Source organism: Scyliorhinus torazame, chromosome 8 (assembly GCF_047496885.1).
Source record: "Scyliorhinus torazame isolate Kashiwa2021f chromosome 8, sScyTor2.1, whole genome shotgun sequence".
NCBI classification, from domain to species: domain Eukaryota; kingdom Metazoa; phylum Chordata; class Chondrichthyes; order Carcharhiniformes; family Scyliorhinidae; genus Scyliorhinus; species Scyliorhinus torazame.
The window spans coordinates 105,425,583-105,442,680 of NC_092714.1; the positions used below are offsets into that span (position 1 = coordinate 105,425,583).

General features: G+C 45.8%; 1 protein-coding gene and 1 long non-coding RNA gene across 15 annotated transcripts in view; both read right to left on the bottom strand.

Moving 5' to 3' along the window:
- Window positions 1-17,098, bottom strand: part of dmd (dystrophin) — a 3,042,490-nt gene that overhangs the window by 2,509,907 nt on the left and 515,485 nt on the right. The window lies entirely within an intron of this gene.
- LOC140428763 (uncharacterized) lies at window positions 14,200-16,636 on the bottom strand. Its single transcript, XR_011948865.1, has 3 exons — window positions 15,612-16,636; window positions 14,607-14,731; window positions 14,200-14,513 (listed from the first exon to the last, which is right to left on the bottom strand). It is a non-coding gene; the product is annotated as an uncharacterized lncRNA (long non-coding RNA).

The window sequence follows — 17,098 nt, forward strand, 5'->3', positions numbered from 1 at the left end:
ATGGAATCAGGGTCATGTAAGGCAATGTTTTTCAAGTCGGAATCGCAACCCCCGGGTGAGCCTCCGGTGTTGAGAAATGATCCACCAAAAATTATCCCCAAAGATCACCTCACCTTTCTTTCCTTTTCTCTCTGGGTAAAGTTTTGCTGCCCTAATGTGATCCTGTTCAAAAAGAAAGTGCACATTTATAAGGTTAATTTAATACATTATTTGGAATGGCTATGAGATCAACACTGGTGTGGGATTACATATAGGTCTGGCTCTGTTCTGTTTGTAGCGTGCATTTTGTAGAAGGCAGTATTACAATGTGGACCTCTCAGACGATGGCATAACCAGTATGAGGTCTTTAGATATGGAGGAAAAGCTTTGTACTGCCTCATACAATTCAAGTTGTGTGCACTTTATGAAAGGAAAAGGTAGGAATTGGAAGAGAAGTGTATTTTTAAACGTGCAGTGAATCCCATTTAGATTGCAACTGCAGGTAAATTTTTGGAGGGTCGGTTTGCTGATTCAGAGGGGCTGACGGAGAAGGTAGCTTTGGTGGGATGGATATGTTCAGGTACTTTCCGGTGCATGATAGGGTCCAGCGAGCATTCCCGACATTCTCGGTGGTGCCGCAGTCTACTTTGCTGGAGAAAATTATTTCATGTGCAGGATCGGAGGAGGGCAGCCTTCCAGGTTATATGGATGGACCATGGGGGAAGGCAGATATCAGTGGAGAAATAGGTGGGAGCAGGAGCTGTGTCCCATTTTGGAAGAGGAGGTGTGGAGTGAGGCTCTCCGAGGGGTTATAATGCTAGGTTATCCTGTGGTTATCCTTTGATTTAACCTAAGGTGGTCAGAGGCGCATCTCACCAAGGCCAGAATGAGTTGCTTTTTTCAGGGGGGTGCTCGAGGGGGCCAGTGAACCATATGCACATGTTCTGGTCCTGGCCGAAGTGGTGGGTTTTTGAGGGCCCCTTTTTTTTTTTTAAAAACACCACATCGGCTATTTAAAATGTGGATTTGGAACCCTGCCCATTAGTCGCGATATTTGGAGTGTCAGACCAGCCGGAACAGAGGACAGGGCGATGGCGGACGCTTTGGCTTTTGTTTCATTGCTGGCTCAGCGACAGATCCTGCTGAATTGGAGACAGGCGACCAGTGCCACAACATGGCGAGTTAATTTAATTGAGTTCTTGTATCGCGAGAAGGTTAGGTTCACTGAGAGGGGAGCAATTGATGGGTTCGATGATGGCATCCGTTTATATTTCATTTTAAGAATCTGGTCACTGTTGCTGGAGGGAGGGGTTCTATTGGGGAGGGAAAGATTATAAGCATTTGGGGGGGGGGGGTCTGTTTTTGGTCTTTGGGGTTTGTTGAGGATGGTGATACATGGTTTGTTGTTTTGACTTATATTTAGTATATTTTACATAAAATGTTAAAAACCTAATAACATTTTTTTTTTTAAAGATAAAAAAGAACAAATCAACGAAGAAGTACACATAGAAATAAATTGCATGGGCTAATGGGGTTCAAGGACCATGTTGTGAACAGCCCTCAACAAAAAAAATGTTAGTTGTAAAGACCTTTCAGGGGTCGCAGCAAAAGATACTTTTCCTAGATTTTGTTCATGTTTATAATTTCTGCTGAATCTAAAAGATATCCTCTCATCAGTCACCTTAACATATACCAGGCTAACATGCATGTCAATCACAGTTGTAACCGTTCCATCTTTTTCAAATTAGCAACATTGTTGACTCTTATAATGTGGGCCATTTTAACTTACCCCACTTGGCAAGAAACTAATGGGAGTTAGATCTTATAGAATTTACAGTATGAGTGATTTCATACTGCAGTATGCATGTTTTTATTTTAAATTGACTTCTAAAGAATGTCTTAAAATTGATTGGGGGCATATCCGGCAGCTGGGTGAGTTAGATTAAAAATTATCCTCTAAATCTTTTGTGCAATTGTTTCAATGTCGAGTTCAGAGATAGTCTTTCTTTAACTCCCTTCATGTCTGTGATTATTAAAAGTGAAAACTTACAATATAAATGGAATTAATAGAACAACATTTTTTTTTAATGAATGTGACAGTTGGCAAGACCAAAACCATTTATATTATTCCATCTCCCATTTTTGCACTGATCAGCTAATAAATACTGAAGGTGCTATTCTAGCCTTGTGCTGGATGGCCTCATTATATTTCAAGATAATTTTAATCAGTTATCTAATTCAGCAACTAAAAATGGCTTATGTATTCACATTGTGTGGCTTAAAGAGTTTAGAACTGGATTTTGCAGTCAGTAGTGTATAAATGACACAGGTTGTTCATTACACTTGTGCTTATCCATGGACTTTTTCTGGGCTCTTGCACCGGAAGTTCCAGTGTATCTACACGAGTGAAGAATCGTTAATGTGCTGTGCTGAGTCTGAACAAACTGCCAGTCAAGAGTATTGAATTCAATATCAAATCAGACACAAAAAATAAAAGATTAGATTGAGAGATTTTAAAAAGGAAGAAAATGCTTGTTTGACAATAATTTCGACTTATCATGATGTTAATAGGACACTTACCTTAGAATTGAAAAGCTTTAACCTTTTCTCGTAAGTAAAACAACTTTATCTTTCTCGCTTTAGTAGGTGGACATTCTTGTAAAAGCGGCCATCTGTTGCCCACCTCTAAATGCCCTTTAACTGAGTGACCTAATCAGAGGGCAGTTAATCACATTGCTGTGGATCTGCAGACACATGTAGGCCGTGGTGGGATTTGGATCCATGCAGCCAGAGCATTAGCCTGGGCCTCAGGATTATTAGTCTAGTGACATTACTACAATGCCACAATCTCCCCCTTTATGTCATTCAATACTTTTGAATGATGAGTTTCTCAGCAAGATACCAATAACATGCAACCTTTGGAAGAGGACTGCATATGTGACAGCAACTGTGATTCTCAAATTTAACCACACATGTATGGTCACCGGAGGCTGCTGTCCTATTTCCACAGAAATAATGATGTCGCTGTCAGGATCACCATTATTTCTGTAGAGAAAACCTGCCCTAAGTCTCAAAATAGAAGGATTTATTTGGCTTTCCCAGAAAGAGACATAGGAGCAGAAGTTGCCCATTTGTAATCGATGAGTCTGCTCCACCGTTCAATGGGATCATTACTGATCCGATATGATCATTCTCAACTCCACTTTCCCACCATATCCTCATAAGTCTCAATTCCTTACTGGCTAAAAATGTCACTCTCTGCATCAAATATACTTAACGACTAGCCTCTACAGCCCTTTGTGGTAAAGGTTTCCATAGGTTCATTACCCTCAGAGAAGAAATTCCTCCTCGTCTCTGTCTTAAATGGGTGACCCCTTATGCTGCAATTATGCCTGCTGGTCCTAGACTCTCCCACGAGGGGAAATAGCCACTCAGCATTTATTCTGTCACGCCCCCTTTGAATCCTATATATCTCAATAAGTTCACCTCTCATCCTTCTGAACTCCAATGAGTGCAGGGCCAACCTACTCAGCCTCTCCTCATAACAAAATCTGTAATCGACCGAGTCAACCTTTTCTGGACTGCCTCCAATGCCAGTGTTTCTTTCCTTAGATAAGGAGACCAAAACTGTTCACAGGAGTCCAGGTGTGGTCTAACTAATGCCTTGTATAGTTTTAGCAATGGTCCCCTACTTTTTTATATTCCATTTCCTTTGAAAGAAAGGCCAACATTCCATTCATCTTCCCTATTACCTGCTGAAAGTTAAGTTTGTGGACACCTTGGCAAAGATCAAATTGGATTCAGCCAAGAGCCTGAATCTGCTACATTTTCAATAGAACTAAGGCTTATCTTATATTTGGAACATTATCCTGAATCTTACACTAAATTGAATTTGTTTACCTGCAACAAAAATTTATATTAAAACACTATTTTCAGGCCCTCATACAAAATCTTCAAAGCTACGGGCTGTATTCTTGATGCCTCATTTAAAAATGATAAGCAGTGCCCAGATACAGAAGTCCCATCAGCATTTCAGCCAGATCCCGTTTATTTTTGCTGACATGGGGAAGGAGGCAGGAGGTAAATCGCACAAGCTTGAAATCGGAATTCAGCAGGGCTGTTTGAAATTAATGTTGAGTTCAAACATACCCCATTTTATCTGCTCCAGGCATCTTATCCCACAGGTTAGGAACCACTGTTTCATGGAGGATGCATAAATGCTTGTAAAGGAGGAGTTTAGGACTGTTTAAGCATCATGATCCAAGGTGATATAAATCCCCTGCCTTTAAAACCAAAATTAAAAATGCAGTCTGCTCAGTTTTCACTTAGAGTGGAAAAAAAAGACAACTACTGGAGTGCCTTGAACAGGTCATCTGGTGTAGTTTAGTAATAAACAGTACCATCTATTTTTTCAATCTCAATAGACTTCATTGTTTACATTTTCCAAGATGTTTTAATTAAATCTGATGGCGGCACGGTAGCTTCACAGCGGCACGGTCCCAGGTTCGATTCCCGGCTTGCGTCGTGTCTGTGTGGAGTCTGCACATTCTCCTCGTGTCCGTGTGGGTTTCCCCCGGGTGCTCCGGTTTCCTCCCACATAGAACCATAGAATTTACAGTGCAGAAGGAGACTCTTCGGCCGATCGAGTCTGCACCGGCCATTGGAAAGAGCACCCTACCCAAGCCCACACCCTATCCCAGCAACCCAACCTTTTTGCACACTAAGGGCAATTTATCAAGGCTAATCCACCTAACCTGCACATTTCTGGACTGTGGGAGGAAACCGGGGCACCCGGAGGAAACCCACGCAGACACAGGGAGAAAGTGCAAACTCCGCACAGACAGTGACCCAAGCCGGGAATCGAATCTGGGACTCTGGAGCTGTAAAGCAACGGTGCTAACCACTATGCTCCCGTGCCCCCTACTATGCTGCATGTCCCGAAAGAGGTGCTGTTAGGTAATTTGGAAGTTCTGAATTCTCCCTCAGTGTACCCAAACTGGTGCCGGAGTGTGGCAACTAGGGAATTTTCACAGTTGCGGCGTTAATGTAAGCCTACTTGTGACAATAATTTTTAAAAAGACTATAAATGCTTGACGGAGTTTCAAAAGGTCCATAATGACTTATCTCAGCAGTGGGTTGATTTGCAGTTTAAGAAGATAAAGGATTCTCATCTTTTATCTGGTTAGTGAAATAGGTATTAGTTTGTTTTTACAAAAGATTGGCCACTTTAGGGATTAATATTTTTTTGAATTAAGAGTTTTTTTCCCATTATCAAAATTGTTTGAGTGAGATCTCTATTAAATTGTTGGAAGTTTATTTTCTCATCCTCGCATGGTTATTGACGCCTGCCCATAGTGGATACTGGGTGACTAACTATGAAGGATACATGGGGCCATGGAAGTATGAAGGGGCATGGAGGTGAGATAGAGTGATTGGGGGAGTGAAGGAGTTTGAGGGTTGAGGGCGCAAGGACCTAATAGACTTTTACACAACTGGAACAAAGAACTGAGGCAGGCCTCCTAACCAGCCTGGCTTGATATTCACTCACCTCCGTGGCTGCCAGCTTAACTCTATCCCACCCCGCATTCCCAGAACTAAAATATGGTTGGCCTTTTAAAGGAGACAGGTCTTCAGGGTCAGCAAGTTTTGTGACTCTACCTTCCCCCCCGCGCCACAAAAAAAAACGGCTCAATCTAGTTGTGTGGAGAATCCCCGGGGAGAGGTGTGAATCCCATCCCACCACCCTGAAGCCAGCTGCCCTATCTCTGGCGCCGTTTTTCGGAAGCTGGCGGGATTCCCGCCACGCCAGTCGGGGACCATTGACAGCGGGCCCCCCCTGCGATTCTCCGGGCCCCAATGGGCCGAGTGGCCGTAAAGTTTTGCCCAGTCCCGCTGGCATGAATTACTCACCTCACACACTGCAGGACCTGGCAGGTAAGTGTGTGGGGGCGGTCCTGGGTGAGGGGGGGGGGGGGGGGGTGGGGGCGGTCCTGGGGGGGGGGGGGGGGGGGTCCGGCCCCATGGGGGGCCCCCACAGCGGCCTGGCCCACGATCGAGGATCTGCGGCGGGCTGGTTCCGTGGGGGGCCTTCATTCCTCCATGCCACGACCCTGTAGGGCTCCACCATATTGCCCAGGGGCCGGCGCAGAGAAGGGAACCCCCGCACACGCCGGAAATACGGCGGCCATTCTGTGTATGCGCAGAAATACGCCGGCCGTTATGCGCATGCGCGATCTCGCGCCGGCCCTTCGACGCCGGCTGGAGCTGCGGGGACGACTCTGGCGGCAACCTAGCCCACTAGAAAGGTGAGAATTCCTCACTTACGGGGGCCGTTTACACCGGAGTCGTTGCCGCCGGTTTTCCCACCGGCGTGGGGACATAGGCCCAGTATCAAAGAGCTAAAAGTACAAAATAATGAAGGTTCAAAAGTAAAAAGGCACCAACGCACATTGCTTCAGAGGGCACAGGGTGTTAAAAAAAAGTGCTAAATATAGTAGGAAGGAGACTTACCCCTCCCATACAAAGATTTTCAAGCATGAAGTTTTTGAAGATTTGTTGCAATGCTTACATTAAAAGCTCCTACCTACTTAATCAAAATGACTATTAGCTTTATCTTCCAAACATAACTCTCAACTGCTCCATTTTAATGAGGTCAATACAGTAAAACAGGACTACCGAATAATCAGGCAATCTGAATTCCATCCCACCAACATATTGATAGTGTATATCTCAATCAGCTATAAATCTGAAAATGTGTGTGTACATACTGAACAACGAGTACACAAAGATAATTACGTTCAAAATAGATTTCCACCAGGGATACCAAGCATAATGTTTCAGAGGGGTGTATGGTTCGACCCCCTGGAAGCAAAGTCGGTGTGGAGCGAATACACTCCTTGCCAGCCCACTGCACAGCCATAACACGCTTCAAAGCTGGGATAAAGGAATGCAGTGTGGGGCTTCCAGCCCTCACTGGAGAACACCCACCCCTGTGAGCTACCAGCCAACCCAATTAGCCAGCAGCTCTATCAGTTCCGGCAGCACCAAGAGCGCATTAATGATACTGCAACCAGGAACAAGGAGGTGGGATTTCGGAGAAAGCGAAGTCCAGGGTCTTGGGCAGGGAGGGTTGGACAGGTTAGGGAGGGGGGCATGAGGTGGGGCTGGTGTGCTTTATGGAGTCGGCAGATAGGAAGCAGGGAGGTACTACCTTTGGGGAGCTGTCCCCTTTGCACAAAGTGAATCCCCCAAAGTACGCCACTTCCTTTCCACACTTTGAATGTTTTTTTTAAAGGATCTGCCCACTCCCTCTTTCCATGCCAACCATATTATGGGGTGGGGTCACTGTGAATTAGCTCATTAATAGGCTGAAATAAAGCTTGATTATTTATTTAAATATGGCTGGCAGCTGCCGATTTTGGTGTCCACCCACCCCTTATTGGGGGGTGAGTGGGGTGGAGGAATGGGCACCTTCCTATTTCATGTTGTCATGTGTGTGTCCCTTTAAGAAAGGTTTGGTCTTACCACATGACTTGTAGCACAGCTTCAGTGATGACATTTGTGGGTGGAGCTGTCAGGTGAGAGTGGTTTTTAGTGTTTGGGTTTCAGTTTTGGTTTGTTGCTTTGTACTGCAGAAGAGAAGCAGTGTTTCCCTGTTTTCATTTTAAAGCTGTTCCATGGAGCTGAAAGCACATTTGGTGTGGCAAACTGCCTTGGTAACTTTAAAGATAGAGTTACTTTCCGGAAGGAGTTCTGAATCTGCTGGTTGGAACTGGATCAGAAGCTCTGGGAAAGGTGTTGCTCTTTTTAGCCTTAGTTTATTAGCTCTGATTATGTCACCTTTGCTCACGAGTCGCCAGGTATCTTTCTGATACCGCCACGTGGTTCAAGCTCAAGTTATGATTAATAAGTCAGCACACCGCTTAGTAAGATTGAAATCAACGGTCATTTATTATATACAACAAGTAATGTTTACACAATAATCCTACTATCTATATAGAAACCTATCACTACTGGCCAATACTTAACTTTAGGAAGAGCCCACCAGGTCAGGGAAGCGAATGGCTTATCGAATTGGATCTGGCCCGCGGGATTCAAAAGGCTGATACAGGTCGATGGCTAGGAGTCTTTATCGGATAGCGATCGCTGGATTCAAACTTACAGTTGCTGGTTGATGTTCTTGCGAAGGTCTCGAGCAGGCGAAGAAGGGAAAGAGAGCGAGATCTGAACTTGGCCCCTCACTTTATAGGGCCCAGTGGCTTCCCGCCTCTCGGGGCGGCCCTTGACCCCGAGTCCCAAGTGATTGGACTTGTTCCCAATCACTGGGTTCGATACGTCCAATTGCGAGGCGATTCCCCGATCGGGGGTGGTCATTCACCTGCCTTTGTTTCGGCCACTGCAGGCGCCGACAGGTCTGGCCCGGTATTCAATTGCTAATATGTTGCAATTGTTCCCGGGGATAGCGGATTAAACTGCAGATGTCTGGGTTGATGGGCTGCTAATAGTCCTGAGTATCGACCTGGGCCGACTTCCCCAGAGCCGAATGATATTCTGCCTGCAGCTGTCCGTTTGTGTCCTGTTGCCTGCTTTTCCCATCAGCCTTTTCGGTTAGCCATTTTAAATCGGGTTTTGGCCAAATTAATAGGGAATCAGCCATTTTAGGTGGCTACAAAGGACCAGTCCCATTCAAGTCAGATTACAGTGCGTCCTTGAAAGGGGTTTTGGTTTATTGGATTTTGTATTGAATTGGAACAGCTACTAAGGGGGATTCATTAAGAGTTATATATATATATAGATTACTGTAGCTGTTGTGTTTTCTTCATATTTGTAATTGATACCAAATTCTTGTTTTATATATGTTAACTACATTCTTACAATAATCTTTGTTTTGATAAACGCACCTAAGAATTCTGATGAATCACACCTGAAGTGAAGGCATTTGTGCTCACCCTGGCCAAATTCAACATAAATGTTATGAGTCAGGTGAACCTCATAATACACTTAGGAGGTTCTAAACCCTGATCCATAACAATGTAACCGTCCCCCCCCCCCCACCCCAACACTACTGAAAACATGCCCAGGGGGGCATCTAGAACGCAGCCCATTGTTTTAGTAAATGGGGATAATTTCAACCCAAGTCTTGGTTATAGAAGACAAAACAATTATATGATCGCTCTTTCCTATCACTGGAAAATCAATACCATGAAATTCAAACTCACATTGAACACAGCAAGAAAGGTAATATCTTTGGATGATAAATATATCTCTCAACTCAAAGGTAAAAATATCAAACACCGACTTCTTCACATATAAATTCTAAAATTATGCTTTTGGTTTACAAGAGTGCAGTCATGGCTGCCAGTGTAGAAACCCCATTATCCAACTGTCAGCTCCATGCCTTACCGAAGACAAAACAGCCTTGAATTAACAGCATCATTCAGTGTATCACAAAATGACAGGTTAAGGTTGACAGCTGCGGTAAACACAAACCATGGGTCCTGGTGTTCATATCTGTAATCCAGTCAGTGCATTGCACAGCACAGCGCAGTGCAAATAGCACCTGACTAAAAAGTAGAAAGGACAATGTTACACAGAAGTCATTCACCACTAGACAGGAGCACAAGAATTAGCAAGTATAAAAGCCCTTGTAGAACATTAGTGTTGACAGCATCTCAAATCACCTCCCTCACAATGAATCAAGAATCTTAACCACAATGCCACCCCCGACTTAATTATACTCTCAAAGGTAGTTGCTTTGCCCAAGGGTGACAGATCAAACTTATATATATATATACGGACTACACATACTTTATCAACAGGGCAGTGGTTGTACTAGAGATGTCTTCCCATTTGATGCCCAATGAAAAAATGTACATTGTAATTTGAACACACTGAAATTCAACCTTGGCATTTTATTCCTTTCCAACAAAAAAATATTTCACTGAAATTCATCCATATAAGTAAGATATTCTGGCTGTGATCCTGCAAAGCTACAGACCCAGCAACTATAAGCCAGCTAACAGAAGACTTCCGGTGGCGGCTATGTAGGAGTAAGTCGCACATATGGTGGTTCCCGCTCTGGTCAGACTTTTGGATCTTTTCCCCCGATTTTCTACCGGATTTGAATTGTAAAACTGATGACAGAGGCAATTGTGTACTGAATTCCCACATTGGTGCATGGAGAGAAGGACTGGAAGTGCTCGTAAAGGCAGAAACAGAAAGACAGAGAAGGCTTGGACTGAAGCTGCAGTGGGAGACAGCATGGTGGAGGACCAGACCTCTGGTTTGTCGACCCAGCAGTCAACGGAGCAGCTGCTACAGGTTACTCAGGAAGGCTTTGCTAAGCAGAAACCGGGCTGCTTGGACCCGATAAAAGAGTCAATTGAGCGGCTGGAGCTTAGATTGGACGCCCAAGATTGGGCGATCCAGAAGGTAGAGAAGGCGCTGGCTGAGCAGGAGGAACATCAAACTACGGTGAAGTTGGAGGTGAGGATGTTGAGAGACCAGCAGAAGAAGCTCCTGGAGAAGGTGGAGGACCTAGAGAATAGGTCCCGCCAGCAGAATTTGAGAATCGTTGGGCTCCCGGAGGGGTCCGAAGGAGCGGACGCTGGGGCATACATCGCAGACATGTTTGAGAAGCTGCTGGTGGATGGGGCATTCTCCCGGCCCTTGGAGGTGGACAGGGCTCACAGAGAACTCGCGAGGAAGCCACGAATGGGAGGCCCCCCCCCACTCACGAGGAAGCCGCGAATGGGAGACCCCCCTCCCCCGAGCGCAATGGTGGTGAGATTCCACAGGTACTTGGATAAGGAGCGCATTCTACAGTGGGCCAAGCAGTCACGGAGCTGTAAGTGGGACAACGGTATCCTGCGGGTTTACCAAGACCGAAGTGTGGAGGTGGCCAGGAGAAGAGCAGGCTTCAACCAGATTAGGTCGATCCTGTTTAAGAAAAAGGTGAAGTTCGGACTGTTGTCGATGGCCCGTCTCTGGGTCACGCACGAGGAACAGCACTTTTATTTCGAGTCGCCTGAGGACGCGCTGGACTTCGCGAAAAGGATTGGTGGTGGACTGAGAACTTTTGAACTTTGCTGCAACGTTCTTGTTTTTAAATTTTTTTTTCTGTTCTTTTAAAAAAAAAGTTTCTCGTTTTGTGGAAGCTGTCTGTAATGCCTTTTGCATTGATTTGGGACCAGCGGTAGAGCTGAGTGAGTTAAGGTTTTCATTTGCACTGTTGGGGGATGGAGGTGTGCTTGTTTAGATCTTGATGTTTTTCTGTCGGGCAATTGTGTGGGGACTGTTTGATGTTGGAGTTTATTTGTATGAGCGGGGGTGTGGGGGGGGGGAACAATAGGTGGGAGACTATCCGGCACCAGCGATGGGAGCCACCAAGCTAGCTGGGCGGGCTAGCTCTCGGAAGCGCAGTGGGGGGAGGGGTGGGGGGGTGGATGCATATGTTCGGTTTATTAAAGATGTTGGGTTACAGAGTGTTGTTACTAGGGGGGGGTAAACGTTCTGCTGACGAGGGAGGGACTTGGGATAAGGGGCAGAGAGGAGGTATGGAGCAGAGGCTGCCTCGGGGCGGACCGGCGGAGGCGCGGAGCATGGACTGGAGGCGGGCCCAAAAAAGGGGATGGCTGATCGGCGAAGGGAGGAGGCAATGAGCCCCCCAACTAGGCTGATCACCTGGAATGTTCGAGGGTTAAATGGGCCGGTCAAGAGGGCACGTGTGTTCGCGCATCTTACTGAAGGCGGACGTGGTAATGTTGCAGGAGACGCACCTTAGAGTAACTGACCAGATTAGATGGAGGAAAGGCTGGGTCAGTCAGGTCTTTCACTCGGGGCTAGACTCAAAAACTAGAGGGGTCGCGATCCTGATCAATAAGCGGGTGGTGTTTGAGGCGGGTAGAATAGTGTCGGATGTGGGAGGTCGGTACATTATGGTCAGTGGGAAACTGGAGGGGGTATTAGTAAATGTGTATGCGCCAAATTGGGATTGGGTAGACAGTAGGTGGCCAATGTAAGAAGGTTGTTAAATGTGATCATGAAGCCCCCGGAAGGTAGGGAGGTGGAGGTAGTGTTCGCAATGGACGCAGAAAAGTCTTTTGATCGAGTAGAATGGGATTATCTGTGGGAGGTACTGGGACGGTTTGGATTTGGGCGGAGCTTTATTGACTGGGTCAGGTTGCTGTATCAGGCTCCTGTAGCAAGCGTACGGGCGAACAGGACAACATCAGACTTTTTTAGACTGCACTGGGGGACGAGACAGGGATGCCCCCTCTCCCCACTGTTGTTCGCACTAGCTATAGAGCCGTTGGCAATTGCTCGGAGAGCCTCAAGGGGCTGCAAAGGGCTTACCGGGGGGGGGGGGGGAGCACAGAGTCTCGCTCTATGCAGACGACCTACTTCTGTATGTATCGGAACTAATAGAGGGGATGGAAGAAATCATGAGGATTCTAGGGGAATTTGGCCGGTTTTCGGGGTACAAGTTAAATATGGGGAAACGCGAGATGTTTGCGGTCCAGATGAGGGGACTGGAGAGGCCATTGGGAGAGCTGCCATTTAGATTAGTAGGAGGAAGATTTAGGTACCTAGGCATTCAGGTGGCGCGGGAATGGGACAGGTTGCATAAATTAAATCTGACCAGACTAGTAGACCAAATGATGGACGATTTTCGGAGATGGGACGCGCTTCGGTTGTCACTGGCTGGAAGGGTGCAGACGGTGGAGATGACGGTCCTCCAGAGATTCCTGTTTGTATTTCAGTGTCTCCCCATCTTTATTCCGCGGTCCTTTTTTAAACGGGTCAATAAAGTGATCACTGGCTTTGTTTGGGCGGGCAAGACCCCACAAGTAAGGAAGGTAATGCTTGAGCAGAGTTGGGGAGGGTGCCGGCTGGCACTGCCAAATTTTACGAACTATTACTGGGCTGATCAGGAAGTGGGTGGTGGGGGAGGGGTCGGCAAGGGAGCATATGGAGGCGGCTTCATGCAAGGGGATCAGTCTGGGGGAGTTGGTAACTGCGCCTCTGTCGTTCCCGCCGGCACGGTACTCCACCAGCCCCGTGGTGGTGACGGCCCTGAGAGTCTGGGGGCAATGGAGGAGACAGGTGGGAGCAGAGGAAGCATCGTCTGGTCCCCAATCTGTATTAATCACTGATTTGCCCTGGGAAATATGGTCGGGGGTTCCGGATATGGTCGAGAGCAGGGATTGAGAGAATGGGGGATATGTTTCTAGAGGGGAGCTTCCCGAGTATGAGGGCGCTGGAGGAGAAGTTTGGGTTGGCATGGAGAAACAAATTCAGGTATCTGCAGGTGCGGGACTTCCTACAGGTGTCAACCTTCCCACTCCTACCGCTAAGGGGGATTCAGGCCAGGGTAGTTTCCAGAGGGTGGGTAGGAAAGGGAGCGTCTCTGACATTTACAAGAAACTTATGGTCAGAGGAGACGCAGACCGAGGAGCTGAAACGCAAGTGGGAGGAGGAGCTGGGAGGAGAGATAGAGGATGGTCTATGGGCGGAAGCGACTGTGCGGGAGGACTAGCGAACCATGTCCACATGTTCCGGACTTGTCCGAAGCTTCGGGGATTTTGGCAGGGGTTTGCAGATGTCATATCCACAGTGTTAAAAACAAAGGTGGCACTGAGTCCAGAGGTGGCGATTTTCGGGGTGTCGGAAGACCCGGGGATCCAGGAGAAAGAGGCAGACGTTCTGGCCTTTGCTTCCGTGGTAGCCCGGAGACGGATACTATCAGCTTGGAAGGACTCAAAGCCCCCGAAGTCGGAGACCTGGCTATCGGACATGGCTAGCTTTCTCTGTTTGGAGAAAATCAAGTTCGCCTTGAGGGTCACTGTTAGGATTCGCCCGGAGGTGGCAACCGTTCGTCGACTTCTTCGCTGAAAATTAATCGTCAGCAGAAGAGGGGGGGGGAGGGTAGTTTAGCTTAGAGTAGGGGGTTGATAAAGGTGGGACCTGTAAAGAAGGGAGATGGCTTTTGCACTATGTTTATAGTTCCATGTACATTGTTGTTACAATACCAAAAATACCTCAATAAAATGTTTATTGAAAAAAATGTCAGCTAACAGAAAAGGCATTACCTCCAAAAGCAAAAAAAAATGATTTTTAAAAAACCTCCATATTTTTCAGATACTGTTAGAAATATCTGCACCGTAGGATTTAGATATGGAAAACAATCAGGCAAGTAATAAAATATAATTTAAACCCAAGCAGAATAGGAAGACTTTATTTCTTGAGCATCTGGTGCTTTGCAAAACAATTACAAGGTAATTAGACCCACTTGGGGCCAGCTGTTAAGGGATTATTAATGCATTGTGCTCTGACATTACTTCACAATTGTATTGGATTTCAACTTTTAAACTTGCAAACTTTAAGCATCTGGCAACATTCCAGCTGTTCTTCAGATAGTTTGCCAACAAATTTGTATCCGTTTTACTGAAATTCAAGGAAGTTGATATTCTTTTAATTTTCTTTTCTCAAAGTCCAGCACTTTGTGTCTGGAATTTTTGCCAGTCCAGAAGAATCTGCAGAAGAATCATTTAAATCTGAAACATTAACTGTTTTTCTCCACAGACTTTATCCAGCATTTTGTTTTAAGTGGCATTTTGTCCACTTACATCTTGCTGGGCACAGTGGAACTTGACTACATAGCCAAGGAAGCTTGACTATTCAATTCCCTCGATGGGCTGAGATATCTGATTTGAAGTCAGGATGTTGGACATCAGCACCCTGGGTAAGGAAACTGGAAAACAAAGTCAGCAAAGTGCCTTGCCAAACAAGAGTAAAATACTGTGGATGCTGGAAATCTAAAACAAAGGCATGAAATAATGGAAATACTGAATAGACCTGGCAGAATTTGTGGAGAGAGAAACAGAGTTGATTGTTGGAATTCTACACAAAGGCAGTGGTTCATCGGGGTAAACCTTCCTCCATATGGCTCGGAAGTCCCAAGCTGACTTTACAGACGTTGGGCTGTTAATTGGCTCAGAGTAAGACATCTACCTCATTTGGAAGGACGTCCCACCTCCAAGAGCAATAGGCCAACCAAATTTCCAGCAGTTGATTAGGCCCAGCAGCACCACCAGGAGGGATGGTGGTCAGTGCTCGAACTGCAGCCAGTTCTCTACTTCCAGCATCGCTGGAACTGATGTGAGTGGTGGGGTTTTCAACAGGGCCAGTTAGGCAGGTCTCGGTAAGGGAGCTAGAGGACCGAAATAGGGAGTGGGGAGGGGGAAACTTTTGGGGTTAGGCAGTACCATGGTGGGAGGGAGTGGAAGGGGAGCTCTGTTGGACATTGTATGGTATGCTTTAACAGGAGGAAATCCCCCTCCCACCTCCAGAGTTTATGTGGAGGCCTCACCTCCCCTGACACTGGGAAAATCTTAGCAGCAGGCTTATGATGAGAATAGTACCCTTGCTATTCCACCCAATTTTACATTCTTCCACCACCCAGTCCTCTCTCAATTGCATCCAATGTTTCAGGTTGATATTAATTGGTTCTCTCGCCACAGATGCTGTCAGACCTGAACACTTCCAAGAAAATGAATGCTGATGTCTTACTAGGCAATCACTAGGAATCTAGTTGAATGCTGAGTGAAGACATCATAATTAACTCCACTCACATTTCAATATCCACATTGGTAAGGTTCCAAAATGCAACCAGCACCTGAAGATCTTTACCCAAGCAAAAACCAGCACCTTTTGGAAAGGAAGAGAGAAAGCGGAGTGGGAGAAAATTTCAAAACTATATCCAGCTGCAAATATCCCATCTTCCTGGAGTGTGACTGATTACACAGTTCATTAACCTGCAGATGTAACTGGAGAATATAATAAAAAGCAAATGAAACTGGATAATTGCTAGTTATCAGTTAACTCAGATCAGCAGGTATCAGAATTGAAAAGGTGGCTCATGTTTTAAAGCAATTTTTATGCAAACCCTGTTACTATAAAAAAACGTATGATTTACTGAACAAAATTGGCATTTGGTAATGTACCCTTACTAGAAAACAAATGAGACAGAACTGCAAGAAACGTCAGAATCAAAACATTCCCATTCACTTGTCTTTTTTAAAATTCACATGGTGGTTTTGCCCATGGTGGTCGCCTTCGTGTTGAGCATCACCGAGTGTGGTTGAAGTGTCCCACTTTGGATTGGCAGTCTGTCTTCTGGGCTGAGATAGTGCACGATTCGCTGATCTTTGTTTACTCTGGACTCTCTTCTTGGTCAGCTGAGCTTTTCATTTCTGCTCATCTCTCCCAATGCCCTTCAAAGGTCATGGCTGGCAGCAATGGTCTCCCGGCTGACAGCGTCAATGTCCACCATCTTCATATCTTGCTTACATGTGTCCTTGTAGCAGAGTTATGAACGTCTAAGAGGCCTACACCCAATGTTCAGTTCACTACATAGAAAGTCCAAAAGTATACACTCATCATTCATTTGATGAACTTGGTTAAGCTCTAGTCCCAGCTCCCCGAACAGGCGCCGGAATGTGGCGACTAGGGGCTTTTCACAGTAACTTCATTTGAAGCCTACTTGTGACAATAAGCGATTTTCATTCATTTCATTTTCATTTCATTTTCAGTAGCATCATTAATTTCGCAATGAGGGTATAGTAATCGAATTAGCATGATTTAGGGCCTCCCAGTTGATTACTTTGCCCTGCCATGGTAGATCCAAGACAGCCAAGAGGACTATTCAGTCTTTTATTCCTCCCAGCATATGGTTGTCCAGGTCACACCACTATAGAGGAGTGCACTGAGATCCAGGCTTGCCACATTCTTGTTTTGTGTTCTCAGTCAGTTTGTTGTTGTTCCACACTTTTCCCAGCTTGGTGATAAAAACAGCAGCTTTTGCAAAAGTGTGCATTGGTTTTAGCATCATTTGACAGATTGCTGATTATAGGGGAGCCAGTCAACAACCTCTAGTGTCACATTGTCGATGCTGATGGATGGTGGTATGGCAACATCTAGAACCATGGCATTTGTCTTCTTGATGTTGATGGCCAAACCAAACCCTTTACAGGAATGAGATAATCTATTTGCCACTGAAGATGTTCCCCGATATGAATGCTTATGTGGCATCATTAGCATAGAGGAACTTTTTGATGAG